Genomic DNA, 16222 nt, shown 5'->3' on the forward strand with positions numbered 1-16222 from the left:
GCGGGAGAAGGGGGGGATGTCGCCCTGTGAGGGGGCTTGGGGGGGGGGGACGGGATTCCTGAGGTACAGCCTGTAACGGGGGTACGGCTGCGCCCCCATAATGCTCCCGCCTGGGCGGCTCCCACACAGCAAACCCCTCCGGGCGCTGTGAGCACGCGGCCCCCCCCAGCCACTCCCGAACCTCCCAGAGACTGGGGGCCCCCCCCGAGCGAGGAGGGGCCCCCAGGCCGGGCGCCGCCGGCAGGTTCCGCCCCCCCCGAACGGGGGGTCCCTTCTCGCCCTGGGCGGGATTTGGATGGAGCCGGTTCCCCCGCAGCGTGATGCCGCTGTCCCGGTTCCAGCCCCTCGGCCAAGGGGCCTGGCAAACACTAGCCCAGACCTGTCCGGGGGGGGGGCTGTCCTGAGTCCCAGAGCTGAGCAATTCCCCCCCCCCCCGGTGTGATGCGCCCGCAGCCCCTTACAGCTGTGTGACCCCCTTGTTCCCGGCTCCCCTGCTGCTGAGCGGCCGCGGGTCCCCCCCCACCATGGAGCCGCTCCTCGGACACGCGCGACCCCCAGCCAACGGGCCCAGGGGGGCCGGGTCTCCCCGGTGTCTGCCTGTCCCCCCGCACCCTCCCTCCTGTGGCACCAGGTGCGGCTGTTCCAGGCTGGATGGGGGGGGGGGGGGGGGAGCTGGTTCATTCCCTACCTGCTTCCCTGCCCCCCACCTGTGCTGTGTCCCTTCTCCTTTCCCCACCTGGACAGGAGTGGGGGGGGTGAGTGTCCTGGCAGGGGGCCATTTCCTGGGCCTGGGAGGGATCTTGTACAGTGGGGCTCCCCCCCACGCTGCACACGCCTCCTGTGATGACACAACACCTGCCGCCCGCCTGTCACCATCTCACAGGCTGACAACCCGCGGTGACACAACACCCGCCGCCCACCTGTCACCATCTCACAGGCTGACAACCCGCGGTGACACAACACCCGCCGCCCGCCTGTCACCATCTCACAGGCTGACAACCCGCGGTGACACAACACCCGCCGCCCACCTGTCACCAACTCACAGGCTGACAACCCGCGGTGACACAACACCCGCCGCCCACCTGTCACCAACTCACAGGCTGACAACCCGCGGTGACACAACACCCTGACGCTCTGTGATATCCACGGATGTGTCACACTGCAGCTAACACACCCTGTGGTAATAACAGCCGCCACCCAGCTGTCACTAACCATCTTGCACATTGATGTAACCAGCAGTGACACAACACCCTCATTCAGCAGTAGTGTGATGTCAGTGGACATTTAACACACCCCACATTGACAACACCCGCCGCCCAGCTGTCACTAACCATCTCACGTGGTGACACAACCCTCGGAGATACAACCCCCGCCGCCCAGCTGTCACTAACCATCTCACGTGGTGACACAACCCTCGGAGATACAACCCCCGCCGCCCAGCTGTCACTAACCATCTTTCCCACTGACTCCCCCGCGGCAACACCTGCCCTGCCCCCCGGGCGTTCCCCAGGCTCTCTCTGCCCGTGTGGGCACCGAACCGGGGGGCCGAGGGCTTGGTGGGGGAGCAGCCGAAGGTCTGACGCTCCCAGGGCTGCCGGCCGCACTCTGACGGGGGCTGAGGTGTGGCCGCTGGCCAAGGGGTGGCTGGGTGGGGGGACCTGCCCCAGCTCCGCCCGTGTTAGTTCAGGGGCCTGGCTCCATGTGCCCCTCACCACCCAGCCACATGGTGACCTGCACGGCTAGTGGCAGGGCACACGTGTGTGCCAGCATTGTGCCTGCTCTTACACACCCATATCCCCACCTCTCGTTCACTGATACTGCCTCCTTCCCCTGCCAGCTGCAAGTCTGCTAGTGCAGTGCACACCCACATGTGCACACCTCAGCCCATTGCACATGCACTAGTGCAATTGCACACCCTCAGTCTGCTGCACACTTGCTGGTGCAATGCATACAGACCTGGCCTGCTGCACACGCTAGTGCAATGTGTGCACACTCAGCCTGCTGCACACACATTGTGCACTGCACAACTCTACAGTCTGCTGGACACACACTAGTGCAACATTGTCACGGGGTCCCCGGGCGCTGCTCTGGAGCTGCTCCCCACCAGGCCAGGCAGGACTCTGGGAGCCTCCTCCCCCTCGGAGCAGCCTGTCTGCAGGGCAAGACGCTCCCCCGGCTTCACCTCCTGGGTCTGACCTTGGAGCATTCAGCATCCTCTGCCCCTCCGTGCACTTCCCCCAGCGAGCCCCCCGGCGGGGTCCTGGGGGGCCACAGGGTCCTGCCCCCCCACGGCGCAGTCAGACGTGACTCTCAGCCAGCCAGTAACACAGAGGTTTATTCGATGCCAGGAACAGGGGCTAACACAGAGCTTGTAGGTACCGCGAGCCGGACCCCTCGGCCGGGTCCATTCTGGGGGGCAGGGAGCCAGACCCCCCCGTCTGCCCTCACTCCTCGTCCCCAGCCAGCCCCAGACTGACACCCCCCAGCGCCCCCTCCTCTGCTCAGCCCCTTCCCTGGGCCAGGAGGTCACCTGACCCCTTTGTCTCCAACACCTTCAGTTGGCACCTTTGCAGAGGGGGGGCCCAGGCCATCAGTTGCTAGGAGACAGTGTCAGGCATTTAGGTGCACTGGCCCCTTCCTCTGCAGCAATCACCCCCCTGATCCCCCCACCTGGATATTAAGAACTGCAGAGGGGACACTGAGGCACCAACACCGGATTCAGAGGGAACATTCAGAACATTCCCAGCTCGTCACATCTCTCCCCCCTTCGAGACCGAACTGAGCGGGGTCCCTCCAGCCAGTGACCTGGGGCAGTTCGAACCCACGTTCCCAGGGACGCCCCAGCATCCCCCCCATTCCTAGGGGTGAGTTACCCCAGGACAGGCCAGTCTCACGCCCTCCCTCAGGCCGGGGGCGCTCGCAGGCCGCATGTGGGAAGGTTTGTGCAGCCCGGGGCCTTTTGCCACCCAGTACCCCTGGGGTTCAGCCTGGGCCGGGGTCTCTCCCAGCGCCCTGGGCTGCGATTCGGGCTCCCTTGGCTAAGAGCCCCCATCTCGGCCTTGGCCAGCGCTGGGCTCGGGCAGCCGCTCCCCACCTTGTGCCCAGACACCCCACCTCTGCCGCCCCCACCCTGCACTGTCCAGCTGTTACCATCAGTCCCACCTCCTTGGGGCAGCCCAGCCCCCTCCTCACCTGGGACGCCTGTTCCTCCCAGGGCTGGCTAGAGATGCCCATGTCATCAGTGTCTGCCAGGGCCAGGTTCTCCATCCCCCCAGCGTGTCTAGAATCCCCCCAGGCCTGGGCAGGGGGTCGGCATCGGACACCGCGAGGGCTTCAAGCTTCCGATGGTCCCCACAGAACCAGATCGACCCGTCTCCCTTGGGGACCAGCCCCACGGGTGAAGCCCTGTGGTGGAGCAGGGGCTGTCTGTGTGGGGGAGGGGAGAGCAGGGAGGATTTTAGGGGAGATGCAGGTATTCAGCCTGTAACATGAGCTAGGCCTGGGGAAGGGGAGGTGACACCTCGGCCCAGGAGCTGGACAGAGAAAAGGAGCTGAGTGGAGAGGGGGGGGTCAGTCTTCGGTTTTGGGACCGGGGTGGTGGGTTTCAGGGGATCCTAGGCTGGAATCCAGACACCCTGAACCCCCCAGAAGGACCAGAGTGAGGGGTCCTGGCTCTGAACACGAGCTGGGCTGTATCCTGTGTTCCTGTGTCCAATAACCCTGCTGTGTTACTGGCTGGCTGAGAGTCACTGTGGGTCCCAGGAAGAGGGGGGCAGGGCCGGACTCCCCCACACTCCGTGACAGGCCCATGGGCTGTTGAACGGCTGGATCCCATCTAAAGCCAGCAGGTCCTTGACCTCTCCCCAGGCTCTGGGCTGCTTCCCCAGTGACTCTGAACGGGGAACACCTGAGGGGGGGATTGGCTCCCACCTCAGGGAAGAGATCCCCAGGGGGTCTGCCCCCTTCTCCTCCCAATCCTCCCCTTCCAGGTCCAGGGGTCCCCTCACTCTGCTCCCATCCAGCAGCTCGAGAGGGAAGAACCCTGTGGGTTCCTGGGGCCCCACCAGCTGCCTCCCGATCCCCCCCAGTTCCACTCCCCCTTGGGGAGCCCATTCCCGGTACAGGAATCGCTTCCCCGCAGGACTCAGTCCCTGCAGCCTTCCCCAAGGGGGTTTGCAGCGCTGGGGCCAGCAAGTCCCCTCAGCTTCTCCAAGGAGGGACCCTCCGCAGCTCGGTCTGGGATTCAGCTGCTGGGGCAGGGAGTGGGACCTGCCCCCTCTCGCTGGCTGGGCCGGGGGTCACAGCCCCCCTGAGCCCTGGCCCTGGTAGCCCCCTCCCTGCTGTTTAATCACTTCCCAGCAGCACGTCTGGACCAGGCAAACCTGGTTGGCAGCCGACCTGCCCTGCCTGGGGGTCCCCCCACTCAGCTGGGGTCTCAGCTCCCCCCGTGCTCAGCGCTGGCCTGGCTGTCCCCGTGGGGGCAGGCAGTGAGCTCTCTGCTCTGGTCACAGCATCAGAGCCAGCGTGAGCCCCTCTCCGGTGTGCAGGGGGGGGGAGCATCTCTCCCTCCCGCTCAGCCCCCGGGGGCTGGTTACAGGCAGGCAGGTATCCTGAGCCCAGCAGCCCCTCCCCCCTGCCAGCCAGGTCATTCGCATTGGGTGCTGGCTGGAGAGTCTTGGGTGCTGGGTGCTGGCTGGTGAGTCTTGCCCACATGCTCAGGGTTCAGCTGATCGCCATATTTGGGGTTGGGAAGGAATTTTCCTCCAGGGCAGATTGGCAGAGGCCCTGGAGCTTTTTCGCCTTCCTCTGCAGCATGGGGCACGGGTCACTTGCCGGAGGATTCTCTGCAGCTCGAGGTCTTCAAACCGCAATTTGGGGACTTCAATAACTCAGACATAGGTTAGGGGTTTGTTACAGGAGTGTGGGGGTGAGATTCTGTGGCCTGCATTGTGCAGGAGGTCAGACTAGACGATCATAATGGTCCCTTCTGACCTTAAAGTCTATGAGTCTATGAGTCTATTTTCACTGACCATTTCCATCCCAGCCAATTGGTTCTCTGGATTTGAATTCAAACCCTCGGCCGTTACAGGAGCAGGGCCTGGATCCTGTCCCAGAGAGACACAGTCACCCCCCAACAGGGCCTCCCAGCCGATATCCTGGAGAACCCCAACGACCCGCCAGCCCGACCCCACCTGGCTCTGCACAGGGATCCGGGCCATAGGCAGGGCGAGGGGCTTCACCCCAGGGACCTTCACCCAGGTCCCACAGCCCCTCAGCATCTGCAGCTGCACCACCCCAGTTCTCTCTGTCCCAGGGTCTCGCCACCCCAGGCGTGTTTCCCCACTGACCCTGGGCAGCCCCCTATGCCTCCCCGCTCCACCATCGCCAGTCCAGGCTGCTGCTGCTTCTCCTGCACCTTTTGCTCCGGCTCTTGCTCTCTCTCACGGCCTCTCGCTCTCCCGGGCTCTGCTCCCATCCCATCCGTCTCCGATCCCCTGATGGGGAACCCGATCGTGAAGACCCTTGTCTGGTTGGGGGACCAGACTCCCGGGGATGCCTGGCTGCTGCTCCAGCTGCTCCCAGATCCTCTTGTAGCCCATCTGGATCCATAGGCGGCAGGTTTGTATAATTTTTGGTGGGGCCCAAAATGGTGGTGCCCCCCCACTCCCGCCCTGTAAGCCGATATAAAATGAAGCTACAACGCGTCAGCACCACAAGATTACAAGGGTCAATTAAAAGTGGAAAGTCAGAAGCAGCACTTGCCTGCTTCAATATACGGTATTATATTTTGTTGCACCTGTTGTGATGAAGTGGGAATGTTCTTAATATTTTCTCTGAATACTGTGTGGGTGCCTCAGTTTCCCCTGCAAGATGCCAACTGAAGGTGTTGGGGACAAAGAGATCAGGTGGCCTCCTTGTCCAGAAGAGACACAGAGGCCAGAGGAGGGAGTGTCAGTTTGGAGCTGGCTGGGGAAATGGGGAGAGACCCAGAACTTGGTTCTGGGCTCCCCACCCCCCAAGATGGACCTGACAGAGGGGTTCTGTTTTCTGTACCAACAAGCTCTGTTTAAACTGTGTTCCCATCATCTAATAAACCTTCTGTTTTACTGTCTGGCTGAGAGTCACATCTGACTGCGGAGTTGGGGTGCAGGGACCTCTGGTTGCCCCAGGACCCGCCTGGGCAGACTCGCTGTGGAAAGTGCATGACGTGGAAGGGCTGAATGCTCTGAGGTCAGACCCAGGAAGGTGTAAGCTTCTTGCCCTGGAGACAGTATGCTCCGAGAGAGGAGGCTCCCCCAGAGTCCTGACTGGCTTTGTATGGAGTTGTTCCAAAGCATCCCAGCTTCCCCTTCCACACCGTGCACTTCCCAGAAGTCCACACAGGCACTGACACTCCCTCCTCCGGCCTTTGTCTCTTTTCCAGGCATTAGGAGGCCACCCGATCTCTCTGTTCTCCAACACCTTCAGTTGGCACCTTGCAGGGGAAACTGATTTGGGAGAAATGAAGTAAAAGCTGCCCAAACCGAGCTTGAGCACTCCTGAATTTTGAGGTGTTCAAATCTGGAAGGCAGGTGCTGGGGGTGGGAGAGGGCTGTGGGCTCCATGGGAGAGCATGGCAGCAACTGTCTGGAGCTGCACGGAGCCAGACATGCTGGTCTGAGTGGCACAGTAAGCGGTTTGGGGGTTGGAGAAGGGGTAGGGGTTCCGGGGGGCAGACAAGGGACAAGGAGCCGGGGGGGTTGGATGGGGCAGCGGTTTGGAGGGGCAGTCAGGGGACAGGCAGCAATTGGATAGGCATGGGAGTCCAGACGGTTTATCAGGGGACCGGTCGGAGGGCCCGGGGGGGAAGGTGGGGGGGGTCTCAGGCGGGGGCCGGTGGGGACAAGGAGAAGGGAGGTTTCGATCGGGGCTGAGGTCCCACGGGGCAGTTAGGGGCAGGGGCTCGGGAGGGGTAATCGGGGACAAGGACCAGTGGTGTTTAAATAGGGGGTGGGGGTCCTGGGGGGCAGTTGGGGCAGGGGTCTGGGGAGGGGGCAATCAGCGGCCAGGGGCTGGGATTCAAAGGGCTCTGGGCTGCCTGCAACCGCGGGGAGCCCAGAGCCCTTTAAATCCCAGCCGCGGCCGGGAGTCAGAGGGCTCTGGGCTGCTGGCAGCCGTGGGGAGCCCAGAGCCCTTTAAATCCCAGCCGCGGCCGGGAGTCAGAGGGCTCTGGGCTGCCAGCAGCTGCAGGGAGCCCAGAGCCCTTTAAATCCCAGCCGCGGCCGGAGTCAGAGGGCTCTGGGCTGCTGGCAGCCGTGGGGAGCCCAGAGCCCTCTGACTCCCGGCCGCGACTGGGATTTAAAAGGCTCTGGGCTGCGGGCGGCTGCCGGCAGCCCAGAGCAGGGGAGAAACCTAGCTCCAAATATTGCTGGAGCAGAGCCCCTGCCTGTGAATATTGGCGCCCATGTCTGGGTCAGGAATCTGCTCCTCAGAGTGGTCCTTGTCCTCCTCCTCCAGCTGCACGATTAACTGGGCCTGGGTGAGCTTCCCCATGCGTCACCCTCTCTGTGTGCCCAGGATCACAATGTCCTTCTCAAGGAGATGGTGACAGGCCATCACTGCACCGCTCCCAAGTGGCTCTGGACTCACAGGCCTGGGTGCTCTTGGCTCCCCCGTGGCTCCAGGAAGAACCCCTGGTGTGCCAGCCCTTTTCGTGGTCACCGCCTCTTTGCCAGGGTCGAGCTGCAGACTCCTCCGCCCCGAGACTGCTCCCTGCCATCCTCAGGGGGACCCCGTTACTCCAACCGTCCTTCTCGCTGGTCACACACTCCCAGAGGTTAACCGCCCCCTGAAACCGTCCCTCTCTGAGCCTTCAGCATGCCTGGTCCTCATCATCCCCCCTTCGTTTTACTGCTCCCCAGTCACTGACTGCAAGCAGCGCCATTCACGGGGTGCAGTACATCCCACCGCTGCCACCAGTTGTCAGGGAGTCCCCGGGCGCTGCTCTGGAACTGCTCCCCACCAAACCAGGCAGGACTCTGGGAGCCTCCTCTCCCTCGGAGCAGCCTGTCTGCAGGGCAAGAAGCTCCCACGGCTTCACCTCCTGGGTCTCTCCTGGGAGCATTCAGCATCCTCGGCCCCTCCGTGCGCTTCCCACAGCGAGTCCCCCCGGCGGGGTCCTGGGGGGCCACAGGGTCCTGCCCCCCCACTGCGCAGTCAGACGTGACTCTCAGCCAGCCAGTAACACAGAGGTTTATTCGATGACAGGAACAGGGTCTAACACAGAGCTTGTAGGTACCGCGAGCCGGACCCCTCGGCCGGGTCCATTCTGGGGGCAGTGAGCCAGACCCCCACGTCTGCACTCACTCCTCATCCCCAGCCAGCCCCAGACTGACACCCCCTCCAGCCCCCCCTCCTCTGCTCAGCCCCTTCCCCAGGCCAGGAGGTCACCTGACCTCTGTGTCTCCAACACCTTCAGCTGGCACCTTTGCAGAGGGGGGGCCCAGGCCATCAGTTGCTAGGAGACAGTGTCAGGCATTCAGGTGCACTGGCCCCTTCCTCTGCAGCAATCACCCCCCTGATCCCCCCACCTGGATATTAAGAACTGCCGAGGGGACACTGAGGCACCAACACCGTATTCAGAGGGAACATTCAGAACATTCCCAGTTCGTCACATCCACTGAGGTGTTAATGGGGGGGGACCTGGAGAACTGGCCAAGCAACCCCCAGGGTGCCCTGGTCGTGACCCATAGCCCAAGCCTGCACGGGACACTGCCCTGCCCTCGGGAGGTACCTTGCCCGAGGCGCCGGACCCTGACCCGGTAGGGAGGGAACGCCCAGGGACACGGCCCAGAGAGGCTTTGGCCCCAGACCCAGCCGGGGAGAGAGAGCAGATCCCCGCGCCTGCCCCAGCGGCTGAGTACCAGGCCGCGGTGCGGGGAGACCCCTCCTTGCGGAGGATAGGGGACCTGGCCAACCTCGGGGGGGGACAGACCATGGGACGAGGTGGCCGGAAAAGGTTCCTGTGGGAGAAGGGGTTCCTGTACCGAGAATGGGCTCCCCCAGGGAAGATGGAGTCAGGGGGGATCAGGAGGCAGCTGGTGGTACCCCAGGAGTATCGCCACCAGCTGCTGTGCCGGGCCCATGACATTCCCCCCTCAGGGCACCCGGGAGCCTGGCGTACCCAGCAGCGGCTGCTGCAGAACTATTACTGGCCTGGGGTCTTTGCCCATGTCCGGCAGCACTGCCGCTCCTGTGCCCCCTGCCAGAGGGGGGGGAAGGCCCGGGACAGGGGGGAGATGGCTGTAAGGCCCTCGCCCCGCCCCGAGGAGCCTGTCCAGAGGGGGGCCAGGGTCAGAAGGGGGGCTCTGAACCCAGAGAGCCCGAATCCCAGCCCCCCAGCCTGGAATGTGGGGAGAAGCCCCCAGCCCCGCGTGCACCCCAGGGGCACTGGGGTGGGGAAAGGACACGGGCCGGATCAGCCTTCCCACCTGCGAACTACGGGTGCCACCAAGCCCCCCGACCTACAGGGGGGCAGGAAACCGGAAGGACCTGGGGTAACTCTTCCCCCCGAGGGGGGGGGGGGATGCTGGGGCGTCCCTGGGAACGTGGGTTCGAACTGCCCCAGGTCACTGGCTGGAGTGACCCCGCTCAGTTCGGTCTCGAAGGGGGGAGGGGTGTGAGGGGCTGGGGCTGGTTTTAATGTTCCCTCTGAATACTGGGGGGGGGGGGGGCTCAGCTCTGGCCGACCCTCTGTCGCCTGGCAACTAATGGCCAGGCCCTTCCCCCCTGCAAGGTGCCAGCTGAAGGTGTTGGAGATGGAGAGCTCAGGTGAGCTCCTGGCCAGGGCAGAGACACAGCCCAGAGAGGGGGGGCTGGAGGGGAGCCTCCCTGGGGCCCCAGATGGACCTGACTAAGGGGGGTCCTGCTGTCTGTGCCGGCAAGACCCGTCCTGGCCTGTGTCCTGTCGTCTGAACAAACCACCTGCTTCACTGGCTGGCTGAGAGTCACGTCTGACTGCAAAGTGGGGGGGCAGGACCCTGTGGCCCCCCCAGGACCCCGCCGGGGGGACTCGCTGGGGGAAGCGCACGGAGGGGCAGAGGAGGCTGAATGCTCCCAGGAGAGACCCAGGAGGTGAAGCCGGGGGAGCTTCTTGCCCTGCAGCCAGGCTGCTCCGAGGGGGAGGAGGCTCCCAGAGTCCTGCCTGGCTTGGTGGGGAGCAGCCCCAGAGCAGCGCCCGGGGACCCCGGGACAACCCGGCACCCAGGCCTGGTCCCCCCTGGGTCTTTCCATCTGCCCCTCCCTCCCCACTAGACTCCAGCAGGGGACTGAGTCCCCCTCACTTCTTGTCCCCAACTGCAGCACCGGCTGGGTACAAAACAGCCCCTGCGCCCCGCCCCAGAGGTGGCTGCATCCCAGCGCCGGGTGAAGGGTCCCTGTATAACCAGCCCCTGTGCCCCACCCCAGAGGTGGCTGCATCCTCACATTTTGCCCTCCACTTCTCATGCACATTTGCCAAAGAGCTGTTGGGTGCAGGACTGGTGGAGCCTGGCCTAGAAAGGAGGCAGGTGACAGATCCCCCGCTGCCAGCCCTAGCTGTGCCCTGGGGAGAATGGGCCAGACCCCCCAGAGAGAACCCAGGAGTCCTGGCTCCCAGCCCCCCCCCCCGCTCTAACCACTAGACCCCACTACCCTCCCAGAGCCGGGGAGAGAACCCAGGAGTCCTGGCTCCCAGGCCCCCCCTGCTCTAACCACTAGACCCCACTCCCCTCCCAGAGCCAGAGAGAGAACCCAGGAGTCCTGGCTCCCAGGCCCCCGCTCTAACCCACTAGACCCCACTCCCCTCCCAGAGCCAGAGAGAGAACCCAGGAGTCCTGGCTCCCAGGCCCCCCCCAGCTCTAACCCACCAGCCCCCACTCCCTGTCCCTCTCCAGCTGGTCTTGGGCCTGTCTGTCTGGGTGGCTCTGAGCAAGGACAGTCCCCCCCAGCCCCCCACGGGAGCTGCACCCCAAGGCCCCAGCCCCACGTTCCTGCTGCTGGTCTTGGATCTCAATGTATTGAGCTTCCCCACGGCAGTGCCCAGCCGGGGCCCCTGGCGCTGCGAGCTTCCCCACAGCAGTGCCCAGCCGGGGCCCCAGGCGCTGCGAGCTTCCCCACGGCAGTGCCCAGCCGGGGACCCTGGCGCTGGGAGCTTCCCCACGGCAGTGCCCAGCCGGGGCCCCAGGCGCTGCGAGCTTCCCCACGGCAGTGCCCAGCTAGGGCCCCAGGCGCTGGGAGCTTCCCCACGGCAGTGCCCAGCCGGGGCCCCAGGCGCTGCGAGCTTCCCCCCGGCAGTGCCCAGCCGAGGCCCCTGGTGCTGCGAGCTTCCCCACAGCAGTGTCCCTAGCTCCCTTTGTCCTGCCTGCCCGAGGGGAGCTAGTGGTGATTGAAGCCATTTCCCGCCCCCCCCCGTCAAGTCTTCAGCGGCTCCCAGAGATCCCCGCCCCCAGTCACCCTCCCTCCTCCCCCGCCACAGCCCCGCCCCTGCCCCCTCCCGCCGGGCCGGGTCGCTGCGGGGCCTCATCAGGATTCAGCTCGCGCCCGCGAGCGCCGCTGCGAATCTCCATCAGGAGACCCCCCCCCAGCCCGGCCCCCCCCGAGACCCCCCGCCGCCAGCCGCCCCCCCTCCCGTCCCCTGCAGCCCCCCCTGAGCTCCCCCAGACGCCCCCCCGAGCCCGGCCCCACGGCCCCCCAGCAGCCCCCGGCCGCCCCCCGACCCCAGGCAAAGGAGGGGTCTCTCCACCCCTCATCCCCAGGCCGTAAGACCCCGCCCCCGACAGAGGGTCTGGCCGCCCCCATCCCCCCTTTTCTCCATCCCCGCCCCCTCCCCCTCTCTCCGCCCCCTCCATCTCCGCCCCACCGTCGCCGCGATGCGCCGGCCTCGGCTGATTGAGGGCTCCTGAAGCGCCCCCCCCCGCGTCCTCTGCATCGCCCCCCCGGCGGAAAATCGGGATTTGAACCCTCCCCCCGTGGAGATCGAGGCCGGGGCTGCGATCGGGGGGGGTCCGGCCCCCCCCAGGAGGGCGAGCGGGGGCTGCGGTCGAGGGAGATTCGGGGCGGCCCCCCCCGGACAGACAGACGGACATGGGGCGTTTTCTCTTCTACCGGCAGTTCTCACCCCCCCGCTTGCAAAATGCGGGGCGCTGACGCCTGAGCCCCCCTCGCTGCGCCCCCGCCCCCCGCGCGTCTCGCCGCTGCCCGGATTGCGGACTTGGGGGGCCCCGAGCGGGCCGGGGGGGCCGCAGGCAGCCAGAGCGGGGGGCCCCCGCGCCGATCACGGATTCCGTAAGTCTCGCTACTTTCCTGCCTGTTTGGGGGCGCCGGGGGGGCAGCTCCGTGCCCCCCCCGCACTTTGGCGTGGCCTGTGCCGAAGCTCTGCGCACGCGTATGTGGGGCCGGGGGCGGTATGGGGGGATTGGGGTGCGGGGGGAGGGGAACCTCGTCTGGCCTCTGGCGGGGATGGGGGGCGGGAGACAAGGGGCAGAGACCGCCGGGCTGCGCCCCCCCAACACCCTGCAGCCCCCCCCGCCTTCGCTGGGCCCCGGCCCCCCCTTTTCTCTCTGCTCCGTCCTCGCGCCCCCAGCTCGGCCTGACCCCTCCCCCGGCCTGTCTCCATCGCCCCCTTCCGCTGGGGGGACCCCCGGTGCCCCCCCTTAGCCCCAAGCCAGGGCTGAGCACACGAAGCGGGTGGGGGGCCCCGGCCCCGATCCGGCCCGGGGGGAGGGACTGGCTGGCTCAGGGGGGCAGGGAATGGGGCAGGGGCCTGTCCCCGCCGCGGGGGGGGGGCTCTGGGACGGTCTAGCTGCTCAGTGGGTCCATGTGTCAATCGAGTTGGCCGGGTCTCTGCGCTCCCCCCCAGGCACCAGCCAGCCCCCCTCGGCCACAGGCCCAAGCCCCCTTCCCCCTGTGCCTGGGGGTCATGGGGCGAGGGGGTGTCTGTGTGCTCACCCTGCCCCACTCTGGGACCAACCACCCCGGGTCCCCCATGTGCCCCCACCCCACAGCCCCCCTCTCTCCTAGGCCCCCCCCCAGCAGCTCCCAGCGCTCAAACCCCGTCGGTCCCACCCCACTGCACCCCCCCTCCCAGAGGGCCCCTCTGCCCATTCTGCCCCAGGCCCCTGGCAGCCCCCCGCCGCCGAGCCCTGAGTTCGAGGCCTCGCTCACCCGCAGCTGCAGGGGGCACAGAGGTGCCCCCCCCTGCTCCCTGGCGCGGCCTGGGCAGGAGGACTCGGGGCTGAGTCGCTGGCCAGGCCGGGCTGGGGCCTGGGGCCTCCTGCTATGGGGGAGCGGCACGGCCAGGTCTGGGTGCTGGATTTTCGGGGGGGGGGGCTGGGATGCAGTGGGGGGGGCAGGGGCTGTCTCTCCAGAGTGGCAGTTCCTTGGGGCTGCCTTCTAGCAGGGGCCATGTCTCAGTGCTGAGGGTTCAAGGGGCAGAGTTAACTGCTGAGGGCACTGCTGGGGGAGGCTCGCAGCGTCAGGGTCCCCAGCTGAGGGCACTGCTGGGGGGAAGCTCATGGTGCCAGGGTCCTGGTCTGGGGGCACTGCTGGTGGAAGTTTGCAGCACCAGGATCCCAAAGTGGGGGCACTGCTGGGGGAAGTTCGCAGCACCAGGGTCCTGGCCAGGGGCACTGCTGGGGTGAAGCTCGCAGCACCAGGGGCCCTGGCTGAGGGCACTGCTGTGGGGAAGCTCACAGCACCAGGGGTTCTGGCTGGGGGCACTGCTGTGGGGAAGCTCGCAGCACCAGGGGCTCTGGCTGGGGGCACTGCTGTGGGGAAGCTCGCAGCACCAGGGGCTCTGGCTGGGGGCACTGCTGTGGGGAAGCTCACAGCACCAGGGGCTCTGGCTGGGGGCACTGCTGTGGGGAAGCTCGCAGCCCCGTCTCCCTGCTCAGATGTTGATACCCTTTTGTGGCAGCCGGTAGCTGTTGCTGGGCAACAGGACACGGCTAGGAAGGAAGCTGGTGTCTCCAGGCAACGCTATCTGAGACCCCGCCCCCTTGTCCCTCCCCTCCCCCATGCAGCTGGTGGGGCATCAAGGGTCACGTGACTGGATTGGATTCCCATTCCGCCCCCCCCTTCCTGGACCATGGAGGGATGGGTGATGGGCCCCATCCCATCGCCCCAGCCCCCAAATCCCCCGGGTACCCCAGCACCAAGACACGGCCCCATCCCCAAATTCCCCTGGGAACCCTGGCACCGCGCCGCCGCCCGGGCCCCCCCCCGATCCCCCCGGGAACCCAGCACTGGACATGGCCCCGTCCCCCAGATCCCCGGGAACCCAGCACTGGACACAGCCCCGCCCCCAGATCCCCGGGAACCCAGCACTGGACACGGCCCGTTCCTCCCAAATCCCCGGGAACCCCAGCACTGGACATGGCCCCGTCCCCCAGATCCCCTGGGAACCCAGCACTGGACATGGCCCCATCCCCAAATCCCCTGGGAACCCCAGCACTGGACACGGCCCCATCCCCAAATCCCCGGGAACCCAGCACTGGACTTGGCCCCGTCCCCTGCCAGATCCCCCCCGGGAACCCAGCACTGGACATGGCCCCGGCCCCCCCAAATCCCCCCCGGGAACCCAGCACTGGACATGGCCCCGTCTCCCCCAAATCCCCCAAGGAATTTGGCACCAAGACACGGCCCCGTCTCCTGCAAATCCCCCCCGGGAACCCCAGCACTGGACACGGCCCCGTCCCCCAAATCCCCTGGGAACCCAGCACTGGACATGGCCCCATCCCCCAAATCCCCATGGGAACCCCAGCACTGGACATGGCCCCGTCCCTCCCAAATCCCCATGGGAACCCCAGCACTGGACATGGCCCCATCCCCAGATCCCTCCCGGGAACCCAGCACTGGACATGGCCCCATCCCCACATCCCCGGGAACCCACCACTGGACATGGCCCCGCCCCCAGATCCCCTGGGAACCCAGCACTGGACACGGCCCGTTCCTCCCAAATCCCCGGGAACCCAGCACTGGACATGGCCCTGTACCCCCAAATCCCCATGGGAACCCCAGCACTGGACACGGCCCCGTTCCCAAATCCCCGGGAACCCCAGCACTGGACATGGCCCCGTCCTCCCAAATCCCCGGGAACCCAGCACTGGACACGGCCCCATCCCCGGGAACCCAGCACTGGACACGGCCCCATCCCCACATCCCCGGGAACCCAGCACTGGACACGGCCCCGTCCCTCCCAAATCCCCCCTGGGAACCCAGCACTGGACACGGCCCCGTTCCTCCCAAATCCCCCCCGGGAACCCCAGCACTGGACATGGCCCCATCCCCAAATCCCCTGGGAACCCAGCACTGGACATGGCCCTGTCCCCAAATCCCCGGGTACCCCCGCACGGGACACGGCCCCGTCCATCCCAAATCCCCGGGAACCCAGCACTGGACACGGCCCCGTCCCCCAGATCCCCGGGAACCCCAGCACTGGACAGGGCCCCGTCCATCCCAAATCCCCCCCGGGAACCCCAGCACTGGACACGGCCCCGTCCCCCCCAGATCACCCCCCGGGAACCCAGCACTGGACATGGCCCCTTCCCCCCCAAATCCCCCCTGGGAACCCAGCACTGGACATGGCCCCATCCCCAAATCCCCGGGAACCCAGCACTGGACATGGCCCCGCCCCCAGATCCCCGGGAACCCAGCACTGGACATGGCCCCGGCCCCAGATCCCCGGTAACCCAGCACTGGACACGGCCCCGGTCCTCCCAAATCCCCCCCGGGAACCCAGCACTGGACATGGCCCCGGCCCCAGATCCCCGGGAACCCAGCACTGGACACGGCCCTGTTCCCCCAAATTCCCCGGGAACCCAGCACTGGACATGGCCCCATCCCCCAAATCCCCGGGAACCCAGCACTGGACATGGCCCCGTCCCCAGATCCCCGGGAACCCAGCACTGGACATGGCCCCGCCCCAGATCCCCGGGAACCCAGCACTGGACATGGCCCCGGCCCCGGGAACCCAGCACTGGACACGGCCCCATCCCCCCCAAATCCCCCCCGGGAACCCAGCACTGGACATGGCCCCGTCCCCCCCACATCCCCCCCGGGAACCCAGCACTGGACACGGCCCCATCCCCATGCAACTGACTATATCCCCCTCCCATGGCACTGAGACGCCCCCTCCCTGGGGCCCCTGGTGCTGTGAGCTTCCCCCCAGCAGTGCCCAGCCAGGCTGCGGGAAGCCACGTCGCTG

General features: G+C 66.5%; 1 protein-coding gene across 1 annotated transcript in view; it reads left to right on the forward strand.

Moving 5' to 3' along the window:
- The first annotated feature begins 8648 nt into the window (after nt 1–8648).
- Nucleotides 8649–16222, forward strand: part of GRIK5 (glutamate ionotropic receptor kainate type subunit 5) — a 39032-nt gene continuing 31458 nt past the window's right edge. The window contains 1 exon segment of the mRNA XM_039513254.1: nt 8649–8664. The gene's annotated coding sequence lies outside the window, so the exon portion shown is untranslated.

The sequence above is a fragment of the Mauremys reevesii genome, linkage group 24 (assembly GCF_016161935.1).
Source record: "Mauremys reevesii isolate NIE-2019 linkage group 24, ASM1616193v1, whole genome shotgun sequence".
Classification (NCBI taxonomy): Eukaryota; Metazoa; Chordata; order Testudines; family Geoemydidae; genus Mauremys; species Mauremys reevesii.